The sequence below is a fragment of the Psammomys obesus genome, unplaced genomic scaffold (assembly GCF_907164565.1).
Source record: "Psammomys obesus unplaced genomic scaffold, mPsaObe1.curated_primary_1811, whole genome shotgun sequence".
NCBI lineage: Eukaryota > Metazoa > Chordata > Mammalia > Rodentia > Muridae > Psammomys > Psammomys obesus.
Genome location: NW_026596079.1, coordinates 2,113,669 through 2,125,374, shown reverse-complemented (window position 1 = coordinate 2,125,374; position 11,706 = coordinate 2,113,669). Strand labels below are relative to the sequence as shown.

The 11,706-nt window shown below is 55.0% G+C and overlaps 1 protein-coding gene across 4 annotated transcripts in view; it reads left to right on the top strand.

Annotated features, from left to right (window-relative positions):
* The window catches only part of Adgrb1 (adhesion G protein-coupled receptor B1), a 71,712-nt gene that overhangs the window by 34,800 nt on the left and 25,206 nt on the right, over positions 1-11,706 (top strand). The window lies entirely within an intron of this gene.

Below are 11,706 nucleotides of genomic sequence, written 5' to 3'. Positions count from 1 at the left end.
GTGTGTGTGTGTGTGTGTGTGTGTGTGTGTGTGTGTTGTGGGGGAGGCTGATTTCTACACAGGGTTCTGGCAAGCTCTGTGTGGTGGGTGTCTAAGGGCTGCCAACCTCCTCATCCTCTTAGTCCACACTGGCACCCTGCAGAGCGCCCCCTCTTCCTAGCAATGTAAAAACCGGCCTTCTGGTGGGGACAGCCCCACCAATGTTTCTGACTTCCCAGATGAGTCAAGGTCACTGTCCCTTACCAGGCTACAGCCCATCAACCGCCCCTTGAGCTGAGGCTCCTACTCTTGGAGCTGGCAAGCTATCTGATATCAGGTAGGACCAGGGAAGCCAAAGAACTCTACCGAGCCTCCATCTGCCCTATTCTTCCAGCTGTGGATAGTGACATCTACTTCACTCAGTGTTCTGCCCCAGCCCTGGAGAACTGGACCATGGACGATCAGGCCCCAGGACAGCAGAATGGTACCTAGTCAGTTGAGTGGCCCAGTGGTGATTGAGGAGACTGCTCAGAACAGGCATCTAGAACCCTTAAATTGAGGCTAAAGGAAGACTGAGTGGTGGTTAGGCCAGCTTAAGTAACTTCCCCATGCCCTAGCCACCCTTCTGCTCTCTGTTGAGCGGCTCTTCATGCCACAGCCTGTAGCTATTACTTTTACTATGAGTTGTGAATGTCAGTGTTTTCCTCTTGGCCTAAAGGGGGATGAATGTCAGAACACTGTCCCACTTCCACCAGTGTGCCTGACCTGCCTGGTGTGTGGCCGGTGCTTGCCTGTGCTTGGCTGAGAACAGGCCTAGGGACCAAGGAATGGCCTGGCCACTAGGGGGAGAGGACAGCCTTCTGTGACTGTCACCTCATAGAGGGTAACCTTTTTGTACTGTAATTGTGACCCATAACCAAACCATCCTAATCTAGGGTAGAGTCCAGATCCCTAACTGGAAGTGGCCTAGACCAGCCCCTGGTCATATCCTGAGTGCTGACCCTAACCAAGACGTTGAACCGTAATCCTGGTCAAACACTCATCACGGTCACAGGTTAACTCTAAGCTTTAACTCTAGTCACACAACGAGCCCCTGTTCAGACACTAACCGCCGATTCTCACCACAAACTGAGCCGTGACCTTGGCTACACATTTATTCCTAATTCTGTACAGAAACTGAGCCTTGACCTGTCTCACACACTGAATACCAATTCTCATCACACACTGAGTCCCCATCCTGATCACTCACTGAGAACTGACACTGGGCACACTCTGAGCCCTGGCCTTGTCCACACTCTGACCCCTGCTCCTCGTCATGCCCTGAGCTGTGACCCTGGTCACACCCTGGATGCTTACCCTCATTGCGCACTGAACCCTGATCTTGGTCCTAGGCTGAGCCCTGCTCCTCGTCTCTGTTGGAACCATCCCTGCCTGTTCACACTCATTCCACGTATGTCACATACCGAGAGGATCACCCTCTCTTCCAGTCACATGTGATCACCGATAGTGTGACACATTCATGCAGAGAACAAGCCAGAGGCTTGCGCCTGTATTGGGGCCCCTCTTCCTGCCTTCCCTCCAGGAACCCACCTACCTGCACAGACTCTGGCAGTGTCCACAGTGGAGATGTCTGTCTAGGCACCCGACGTAAGCTAGTCCTTCATGCAATGTCTGTCATCCATGTCTCTGGATCTGGGTCTTGAACTCTAGGTTGGCAACAGGATTCGAGAGCTCTGTCTCTTTGCACACCTATAGAAGCATGACCGGTGAATGTGAGAGCCTGGGGTAAGAAATAAGGGGAGAGGAGGCCCTTGCTGGAATGTGCTAACCACGCTGTATCCCCAGAGAGCCCCAGCTTGGTGTGTCTCCACCGAGGGGGACAGTGGCAGTCACTTATGTATTCCCAGGCTTTCCTGCCACCTGTTAGGATGAGAAATGATTTATGAGTGTGAATGGGCGTCATGGCTAGATGGGTGAGCGGTCATGGTAGTCAGTTCTGGGCAAGTAGTGAGCAAGGTAGGAGGCTCAGGAGTGGGATGGAGTGGGGTGTGGACATCGGGGTCTAGGGTAAACGATTAAATGGAGGATGAGATCCAGAGGACAAACAGTGCCCGAGGAGGGGCCAGATGTTATAGGGAGTGAATGAGCCCTTGTAAGTGCAGGACGGCCAGAGCTCTGACTTCGGGCATCGCCAGGACTGTCTCTCTCCACAAAGTGTTCCTTTTCAAACTCTTGATCTTTTCCTGGGTGGATCTGCCAAGTCCCACTAGGTCCACCCATTTCCCTCAGAGCACTTTCTGCCCCATTGCCCTTTGCCAGCCAGGTTCACAGACAAAGAGCCTGACCTTAGGCCTAAGGGTTTCCAGTGAGCCCAGTACTACCTTCAGGAACCCTCTCTGGATACCTTGCCAAAAGCCTATCTTAAGAATCTTCCCCCTCTTTTGTTGGTTTGTTTGAGACAGGGTTTCTCTGGGTAGCCCTGGCTGTCCTAGAACTCACTCTGTAGACCAGGCTGGCCTCAAACTCAGAGATCTGCCTGCCCCTGCTTCCCAAGTGCTGGTATTAAAGGTATGTTCAACACTGCCCAGCCCAAGAGTCTGCGCCTTTGACAGTCCATCTCACTCTTCACTGGGCTTGTTCCTAGTGGGGCAAAGGAAGCAGAAAGGAGCAGGGTGAGGTGAGTTTAAGGTGCCTTCATACAGGGTCCTCTGGAAAGCTAGAGGGGGTACACAGGGTCATGAAGTCACATACAGAAACAAGACCCCCACCCCATCCAGAATTTGGGGTGGGCTGAAAGCATCTGCTGCCTTAAGCCCATGTTTCTGCAGATTCCCATCTTCTGGTCTCCATCCTCCCAGCAGTGATGCAGTTTGTCTCTGCTGTTAGCCCCTGGGGTAGGCCATGGGTCTTATCCACAGGATCCTGGCTGTAAGGCACACAGTGGCCTTGCAACAGATGTTCCTCAGGAGTGTGCCCCATCTTAATGTGATTACCCTACCCTTGGGGAGAGTGGTAACTCACCTACTCATTCATTCACTCCATCATTTACTCCTTGAACACAAGACAAAGACCAGTAGTCCTTCTCCCTGTCCCCCCTCCCACCTTTGAACACACCCAGAAGGGTGCCCCTGAGTGCCAGCTGAATCCAGTCCTGAGGGCTGCAGAGCTTTGGGGTCCTGTAATCCAGCCTCTTCCAGCTACAGAGTACTTGATTCTACCCACAATGGCCATGCAAACCCATACTTCAGTTCTCCAATTCTATGATGGGACAGGAAGGGGGGACTTATTTTCATGACTATGTAGGGTTCTCAGGCTAAGGAGACAGCTACTGTCCCCAAGCTGCCCCTGCCTGACTTGCCTTCCTCCTCACCATCCTCTGTACTTTTTTGTCTTCTCTCCTGTCATTTCTTCCCTTTTTTGAGACAGGATCACAGCCAGTAACTCAGGTGGCCTGGAACTCATGGCAATTCTTCTGCCTCAGCTAGGATTTCAAGGCTTTCTGAGAAAAGCCTTACCCTGATGCTTGGCTTGCAGCTGCCTCCTTTAAAGCAGGGCTGAGGAGGACCTTCAGAGTGGATGGAGGCTTTGAGATGGGGAAGAACTAAGGGGATTTCCCACCTTCCTTTGCCATTCCAGGGAGCCACTTGCTGTACAAGTTCCCACCTTGCCCCAGACCACTAGGCCTTTGTCTGCAATGTCCCCCATCCACTCCCATAGGACATGTGGACTCATAATGCCCACTACAAGGGAAACCTGGCCTGTACCTGTACAGAGGCCTTTGCCTGACTACCTGGTTACGTGGGCAAGCTCCCATCATGTTGAACCTTGGCTTCTACACCTATGAAATGGGCTGCTGTCATGGTTGATGATGTGCTGAGTGTCAGGAGGGCATCTCAGAGGGCAGCAGTGAGCCACATAGACACAGTGCCATCTCACAGGCCAGAGGGCCATGCTGGCTGGACTGCACCTTGGCTGGAGGGTATAGGAGCCCGAGACCACAGCATAGGGTGCACAGAAGCCCAGCAGAGCACAACTAGAGTTAGTGAAGCCGCAAGGAGAGGGAGGTAGAGAGCAGGGCAGAGAGTATGCAGGGCAGCGGCCGCCCAGGCATGAGGGTCCACTTCTGTAACCACCATACCTATTTGTAGCTGTGGAGACTAGGTTCTCTGGCCTCAGAAATGACTTAGCAGGGGTAGAATTGGTGTGGGTCCTATTCTCAGATTGCAGGGCACAGGGAAAGGAAGACACAAGGGAAAGACTTTCCAATTAGCTGGGAGGCTTGAGTGATGTGGGAGCCTGCTCCCAGCCCTTGCCTGGAAGCAGTGGAATGATGGAGGTGACCAGGTCTGCTGGATTAGGTGAGCAGTGAGGTGCAGAAAAGAGGGTGGTAGGGCACAGACAATTGTGCAGGCTGTCTGTCTGTCTGCTCTTACTGCCCTGGCTGGTCAGGGAGCACGTTGAGGCTCCTGAGACAGGATGCACCAGCACTGTGCTGGGTGTGTTGAGCTGAAGAAGACTGCTGAATTCTGGGGGCCGTGTTCATCCTCAAGACAGGCTGTTGTTGCCGGTAGGGCAGTACCGTACTCATGGCAAGCAAGTGGGCACTGGTGCCTGTGTAGGAGAGCACAGTGGACAAGTTGGTGCAACCACGTTGTAGAGCTTTGCCTGGCTCGGATGGTCTCAGCATTGGTGATACATGCAGCTGACTGCACGTGTGGACATGGTGATGGTATCTGTGCCGTTGGAGATGATGCTCGTGCTGGCCTAAGGATGTGGTGGTGAGGGAGGAGAAGGGTTGTGTAATGTGTATGGTGATAGGGACCAAATAGTACTGCTGGGGTCTGTGCACTGAGTGGAAACAGTGGGGAATGTGGGGTGGTGAAAGAGACACCGATGACAGGAGGGTGGTGGTCACAGCTACGTGGTCTGTGATGCTGATGCTGGCGACTCCGGGGCTTCTAGTGGTGAGTGATACGCGATCATTCATGGTAGTGACGTTGTGGATGGGAGTGATGAGTGATGGAGGGCTGCGTTGATAAGGTAATGGAGGTAATGATGACAGTGTTCTTCTGTGGATAATGGCATTGGCGATGATGGGGTGCTGGTCCTGGTCATGTGATAGGGATGATGGCAGTGGTGATGGTATTGACAGTGTAAGAGACATGTTGGCAACGTGGAGCTGGCCGGGGAGGTTATGGTTGTTACATGATGGTGGCCACAGAGGGGGAGTGTCAGAATAAGGTAGTGGTCATGAAAGAAGTATTGGTGGAGCAGGAGTGACTTTGGAGGTGGTGTCATAATGGAACCATGGTTATGGAGGTGGGGTGCTGTTGGTGAGGAGATGGCGGGTGTGGAGGTGCTATCAGAGATGGGGTGAGCATGCAGGGGGTGTCGGTGATGCAGTGCTGGTTGTGGAGGTGGTGGTGATACCATAGTGGCTCTGGTGGCCATGGTGGCCATGGTGGTGATGATGAGACAGCAGCTGTGGTGGTGGCAGTGATGGTGCTGACATGGCAGCAGTAATATAGTGGTTTTGGTAACATGGAGGCAGTGGTCGACATGGTGGAGGTAGTGGGAGTGTGTGTGTGTGTGTGTGTGTGTGTGTGTGTGTGTGTGTGTGTTGGCAGAGGGTGTGGTTAGTGGTAAATCCTGGCTAACTGCAGATGCTATTGGCCTTGGTTTGTTCAATGTCTTGGCGGCAGTTTTGAGGGTGAAGGTGGTGGGCAATAGGTATTGTGGGAGGTGGCTCGCTCTGGAAAGATTGGCATGCCCTCTGTGGACATCAGCTCCCTTTTCCCATAGCACAGGTCATGAGTCAGGTCACAGCAACCATATGGGCATGCCAGGGCAAGTAGGAGAGGAAGGCTTACACCTGGAATCCTGGGAAGATGTCTTGGAGATGAGGCTAGATTGGCTAGGGTGGGTGTGAGGTATGCATCATCCTAAGCTAGGGGAATACCAGGAGTGAGTGCCCAGTGCCCAGCAAGAGCCTAGCGCAGCTGGCATCAAACCTGGTGGAATATGAGGGCTGTGGAGTCCAGGCAAGAGCCTTTTGACTGGCAGAAGGATGACAGGCCAGGTGGATGTCTCCCTAGGAACCATAGACAGGAGCCTAGGAGAGGCACAGAGGCTCGGGGCATCAAGGACCTTCCTGAGCCAGGTGCAGTCAGCAGGAAACTGTTCTCCAGGCCAGGTCATTTTTGCCAGGCCATGGAGCTGTGTCCACTGTCCCACAGACAGCCATGACCTAAGCGTCCTGCCTGGGTAATCTGAGAGGAGCCACTAGGCATAGAGGGGACAGTCTGAGACCAGAAGCCCCAGTGCAGAGTGTCTGGCGCCAGGTAGGAGAGAAGAAGAGATTAGCGTCTGGGTGGGGGTAACAGGAGACTCTCCAAAGGCCCTGTATAGACCTGAGGTGCAAAGAGGGGCTCAGGTGGTCTCCATCTCCATAGTTAAGGGAACCAGACTACAGGTTTGGATGTCAGAAACCCAGGCCAGGACTAGAGTCTCAAAAACAGCAAAGGAAGGGTGCCAACTCAGCAGAAGGGTGGAGTGGCCCAGGGGCTGGGCATAGTGGTCCAGCCCTCCCAGGAAGAAAAGACTGAGAGCTTGGGCACTTGAGCGGGCCTTCTGGAGGCAGCAGCACCCACCTTTATGTGGAGTAAGAAGGTGGTAGATGGGTCTGGGACATGGGCACTCCTGATGGAGGAGGTGTGACTAAACAGAGGGGGACCCGAGATGGAGATGGATCAGGGAGCCGATTTCTGGGGTGCAGGTGGAAGCCGGCTCCTGAAGACTCTCGGAGGCCCAGTTGAGAACCCCTCAACCGCAGAGGCTTCAGTCACACTCCTGCCCAGAACCTAAGATCCCCCACTGGGGTGCACTGTGCCCACTCCTGGCTGTTTTATACCCTGTGGGTGGACACCTTATGAGTCATTCATACTGGGGTGTGAATTAGCCCATCAGATCCGAGGGGACCCCGACAGGCACAGTCCCAGAATAGTATCTGCTCGTGGGCTGGCAGGAGGCATCACGATGCAGTAAGGGCCCTTGCTTAGTGGGTGGGAGGTGGGCTCCATGCACTCTGTGTGCACTGTCCCCTCATGTTCCTCGAACACACAGGCCCTACAGAATCTATCATTCTATGAGCAAGTACAGGTTACTGCTTATCTCTACTGTCTAGCAGGTGGCTGAGCTCCGAGTTGGGTAGGGTCAAGCCTCTGTTCACTTCTCCCTTCTAGGGCTGGTCTGGGCTGGCAGGTAGCAGGAGAGCAGGGCCAGAAGCTGAGTGTGTGGGCAGCTGCAGGGCTTGTCATAACCCTGAGGGTCTTCCAAACTTCTTGGATCCGCCTCTTTTGGACACTACTGGAGGTGTCTGTAGGGAGATGCTGGGCGGTCGATTGGTAATGCCTTTCTTGTACCACTGTCCCTGGGACCTGGGGATAGGGTTGTGACACCTGCTCTTGGAGCTGAGGGTGAAATGAAGTGGGAGGCTACACTGGCTTGGGGGCTACAATGGGAGTTGTGGCTGTTCCCGGGTTTAGGGAGGGCTACCTGGAGCTAAGGTTCTTGACCAGTGTGGCTGTGGTCTGGAAGATTGGAGCCGGTTCCCAGTGGTCCTGTAGGACTGTGAGGAGCAGTATGGCCTTGGATTTGTGTGAGGATAGAGCCTGAGAAGTCCTTCGGGCAGAGGATGAATGATGTGGGAGGGCATGTGGAGAGCGGGGCTGAGGATGATCTGGGAAGCAGAAGCCAGGTGACAGATCCCAGCAGGTTCCCTTGGAGGGCCAGGCCAACAGGAGGCAACCACCCTAACAGAGGCTGCTGGGGCAGGTGAACTACAGCAGGTGCAGATGCTGGGGCGGCAGGGAGTGGGCACATTTATCACAGAAATAATAAGTGAGTTGTATTCACAGAATCTAACTGGGCCTTCATCCTTCCTTTCTGCCTTACTTGCCTGGGGTCTGGACTGTATGCCTTACCTTATATCTGCAAGGCAGGGGCTGACTAGGACCTGTCAGGACCTAAGCTTGGGGCAGAGGAAGTCAGATCAGGCCAGGAGACCATTGGAAGTGGAGTGATGGGACAGAAAATTTTCTCCAGGGCCACATTTGCTGACATGTACATCCTTGGGCATCATAGCAGCAGCCAAATAGAATCTCCATGATGGGGAAAGGTCATTAGTGTCATTGAGAGAAGTGGGCAGTATCCAGACCCATCCTGGGGCCCTGGGACAAGAGACCCTTCCCTGAGACTTGACTGAGGGTTACAGGCCTCCACTTACACAGGAGGAGGCTTACGACCTCAGACCCTTGCTATTCCGTGCCCAGGAAGGTTTCATTGTCCCAGCTGCTTGCCTAGTCTTGGATCTGTTGCCAGGACATGGGGGCAAGTATGACTGACCCAGATTCCTTACTTCTGGTCCAGAATGGGGACCTGGTTGGGTGACCCAGATCACGTTTCTGAGGCTCAGAGGAGAGGTGTCAACAGCCTCCATTGTGGGAGCAGCGAGCAAGCAAGAAAAGGATGCTTGTGTGTGCCGCAGCTGAGAATAGACATCCCTGCAGCAGGATGATTTTAAGTCAGACTTGGGGAAGAACTTCCAGATGTTAGGAATCAGGATCTGTATATAAGAAGATATCTTGCTGAAATCTTTTGGAAGGAGGGATGAGGGTTTCCCCCTACCTTCAACAGGTGGGGTGTCAAAAGTACAAAAGTCTACCCACTAGGGGAACCTCCACATCTGTGCTGAAATGGCTGTGGTCTGGGGCTTCAGGGATGGCTCCCTGGATTCTCAGACAGAACTCTCCTCCTGGCTGAGGCCCATCAGGGATTCTGAAAGGTTGCTGAAAGGGCCTGAGCAGATCTACCTTCAGCCAGGGTTCAGGTGGGGACAGCTGCGGGCAGCAGTAGAGAAAAGCTGCAATCTAGGCCCCACTGCCATCTTGCTGTGTGGTCAGCTGTACCCCCACAGCTTCCTTTTAGTGTCTACAAAGCTGACCTGGAGCTGGGGCAGAGAATGGAAGATGAAACACACAGGTGCCTCAGAGCAGAACGGAAGCTGGGGAGGGAGGTGAGGAGAGGACTTGTCCCCCGGCTGCACGTGGGATGCCCACGATACTCCTGACACACGTGGCACTTGACTAGAAGGGTAGGCAGGCAGAGGCGGGCCCATATGGCAGTCTGGGCAGCTTACAGAGGCTAGTTCTGCCCTCTTTCCCTGCCAGCCTCGGTGGCTGGCTGGTCCTCTGGGTCCACACAGGTACCTTCTCTGCTCCCCACAGCCTGGGACTAGAGAGTCTGGCCCCGGTGACCCTCAGCTGGGTAAGGCAGCAGCCACTCTCCTGCCCCTGGGAGGCTAAGCTAATTGGTGCCACAGCACTGGTCCTGGGCAGCACTGGCTCTCAGGCTGGCAGTCTACCAGGAGGTGGCCAGCAGCTGTCGATCTGGCGCCCTGTGGACCCGACAGGGCTTCTGGGAAACTGCCAGGCTACCAGCCAAGCTCCCCTCACCCTGCCTCAGGGTGCTGTCTCCTGGAGTCTCCCCATCAGCAGTCAGGCAGGTAGGAGAGCCGAGAGCTCGGTGGCCTGTTCTAAAGAGCTACCGCATGGCCAACAACATGGACAGGCCGGTGGTGGCATGCTGGCCCAGCACACAGGGCTTTCTTGGAACGTGTGCATGCTGGTGACATTCGTTAGTCTGTGCTGGCCTTCTGCGTCTGGTCTGGTTTTGTGGCATGGGACTGTCCCTATGCTACCCCTAAAACTCGAGAGAGGGTACAGCCAACCAGGACTCCATGGCTCCTGACCTGAAGGGTGGGCATGGAGGGGAATAGCTAGAAGCATGTCTGGCACATAGTGTGATCTTAGAAAGTCTCTGGGAATGGTGAGGAATCTGAGCTGCTGTTCAGAGCAAGGATCTTTTGGGGAACCCGCATTCCCTTTCCTGTCCCCTTTGTATCTTAGCTCCTTCCCTGTAGGACCTGTAGTCTTCTTTAGTGAGGAAGATGTATTTTCGTCCTGGGCTATTATCAGGGTTGTGTAGTGCTAGGTATGCAGGGCAGCTGGCTGGGGGAAAGGCTCCTTGAGTAGGAGTCGTCTTGGTTCCATGGAGTTGGTACTGTGGTTGCCCTTTGGGGACCTGCAAAGTTCTGATGGGACTGGGTCTCAAGGCGCAGAGGCGCTCCTCAGGGCAACGATCCTGTAAGTGGAGGACCTATACTTGGCCTGTGTCTACTTCGTGTTCTTTCACCTTCTGTGGAAAAAAGAGGGCCCTCAGGGAGAACCCTGGGCCTCAAACCCTGGCATTCACGGGCCAGGGACCTGGTGGCTCGACTTGTACTGTACCTCGGAGTGAGCTGAGGGGATGGGGAGGAGCTCACGTGTGGCAGGCTCCGGGCTAGCCCCAAACCTAAGTACTTGTGTGCCTTAATTCTCTCTGAGCAGCAGAGGGACCCTGAGGGAAATGCAGATTCTATGGGTCCTGTCTCCCTGGGCCTGACTCACCGGGTTCTGAGAAGAGGGGGAAGGAAGGAAGGAAGGAGTCACTAGGATTTAGGGAGGGCTCAGGCTACTGACAGCTAGAGCTGTGTTGGCTGCCAGCATGCATTCCAGCCAGGCACTGAATTGTGCAGCCCTGTGCTCGGTTGGGGTCCACTCCCTCTTTAGAGATGAGAAAACTGAGGCAAAGGGGTGAATGGAACTGTGCGCCTACAGGTAGGAAGCAGCTGAGGCGTTGTTGGAACCCAGGTGTCTGGCTAGTCTTTCCATTCCTAGTGTGTGTACACTTAGGGCTATGTGTTGGTCAGGGCTGTGCACAGGGTGGCTCTTCAGTGCCACCAGGGAAAGCAGCCAGACAAAGAAAACCCACCAACAGTGTAGATAGGAAGGCCCATTCTTGTCTGTACACTTTACAGTCTTCACTGGCACTGTGGAGGTGGCCTGAAAGAGGCCCCGGCCATTGTTCTGGCTGGGAATGGAAGCTACAGCCTGAAGGCTTCCTAGGTACACAGAGAGGACCTCTGGCTAGCCTCCCAAAGCCTTGGACTGGGAAGGAGTGAAGCCCTCCTGGCCTTGGGTTTAAGAGACCACTCCCACCTGTGACTCTAGTAAGCCCAAATTCTGGGGTGCTTCTGGGACAGGAACAGAGCCCAGTCCCAGAGAGGTGGCCCCTGGCATTTCCTACAGGGCAAGCCCAGCCCTAGGGCCAGAGGGTGAAGGATGGAAGCTGGCAACTTTCCGTTCAGAGAGCTGCCTGGTAGGCCCCAGGGGGTGTGAGGGTAGAAAGAGGAGGAGGGGGCATTTGCTGGAATCCTTCAGATCCCGGTGCACCCAGAACATAGCTAGCACGTTGCTTAACTGAAATGGGGCCAGCGGAGGCCTGGAGGCAGCAGGAGGGGCCAGGGTCAGCGCGCAGAGGGAAGTTTCCAGCGGCTGGCCAGCTCCCTGCAGGGAGGGCTGTTCTAGTCCAGGACTTGGAGCCGCAGATACCCTGGCGGCCTGGCCTGGAGGATGCGGCCACGCTGCCGCGCGGGATGGAGCCATCCCAAGGTCACCAGCTCCGAAGGGCCCTGGGCTGTGGGGCTGGGGTACTCTGGGGCGGCCCCTCGCGCGCCCCCGCGCAAAGGCCTCGGGCTCGCGCGGGCTCGCGGCCGGGCAAGCTGGCGGGCGGGGCGGCCGGGCCCCGGGCCAGCTCCCGCCACGAAGCGGGTTGTTAAGTTGTTTCGTT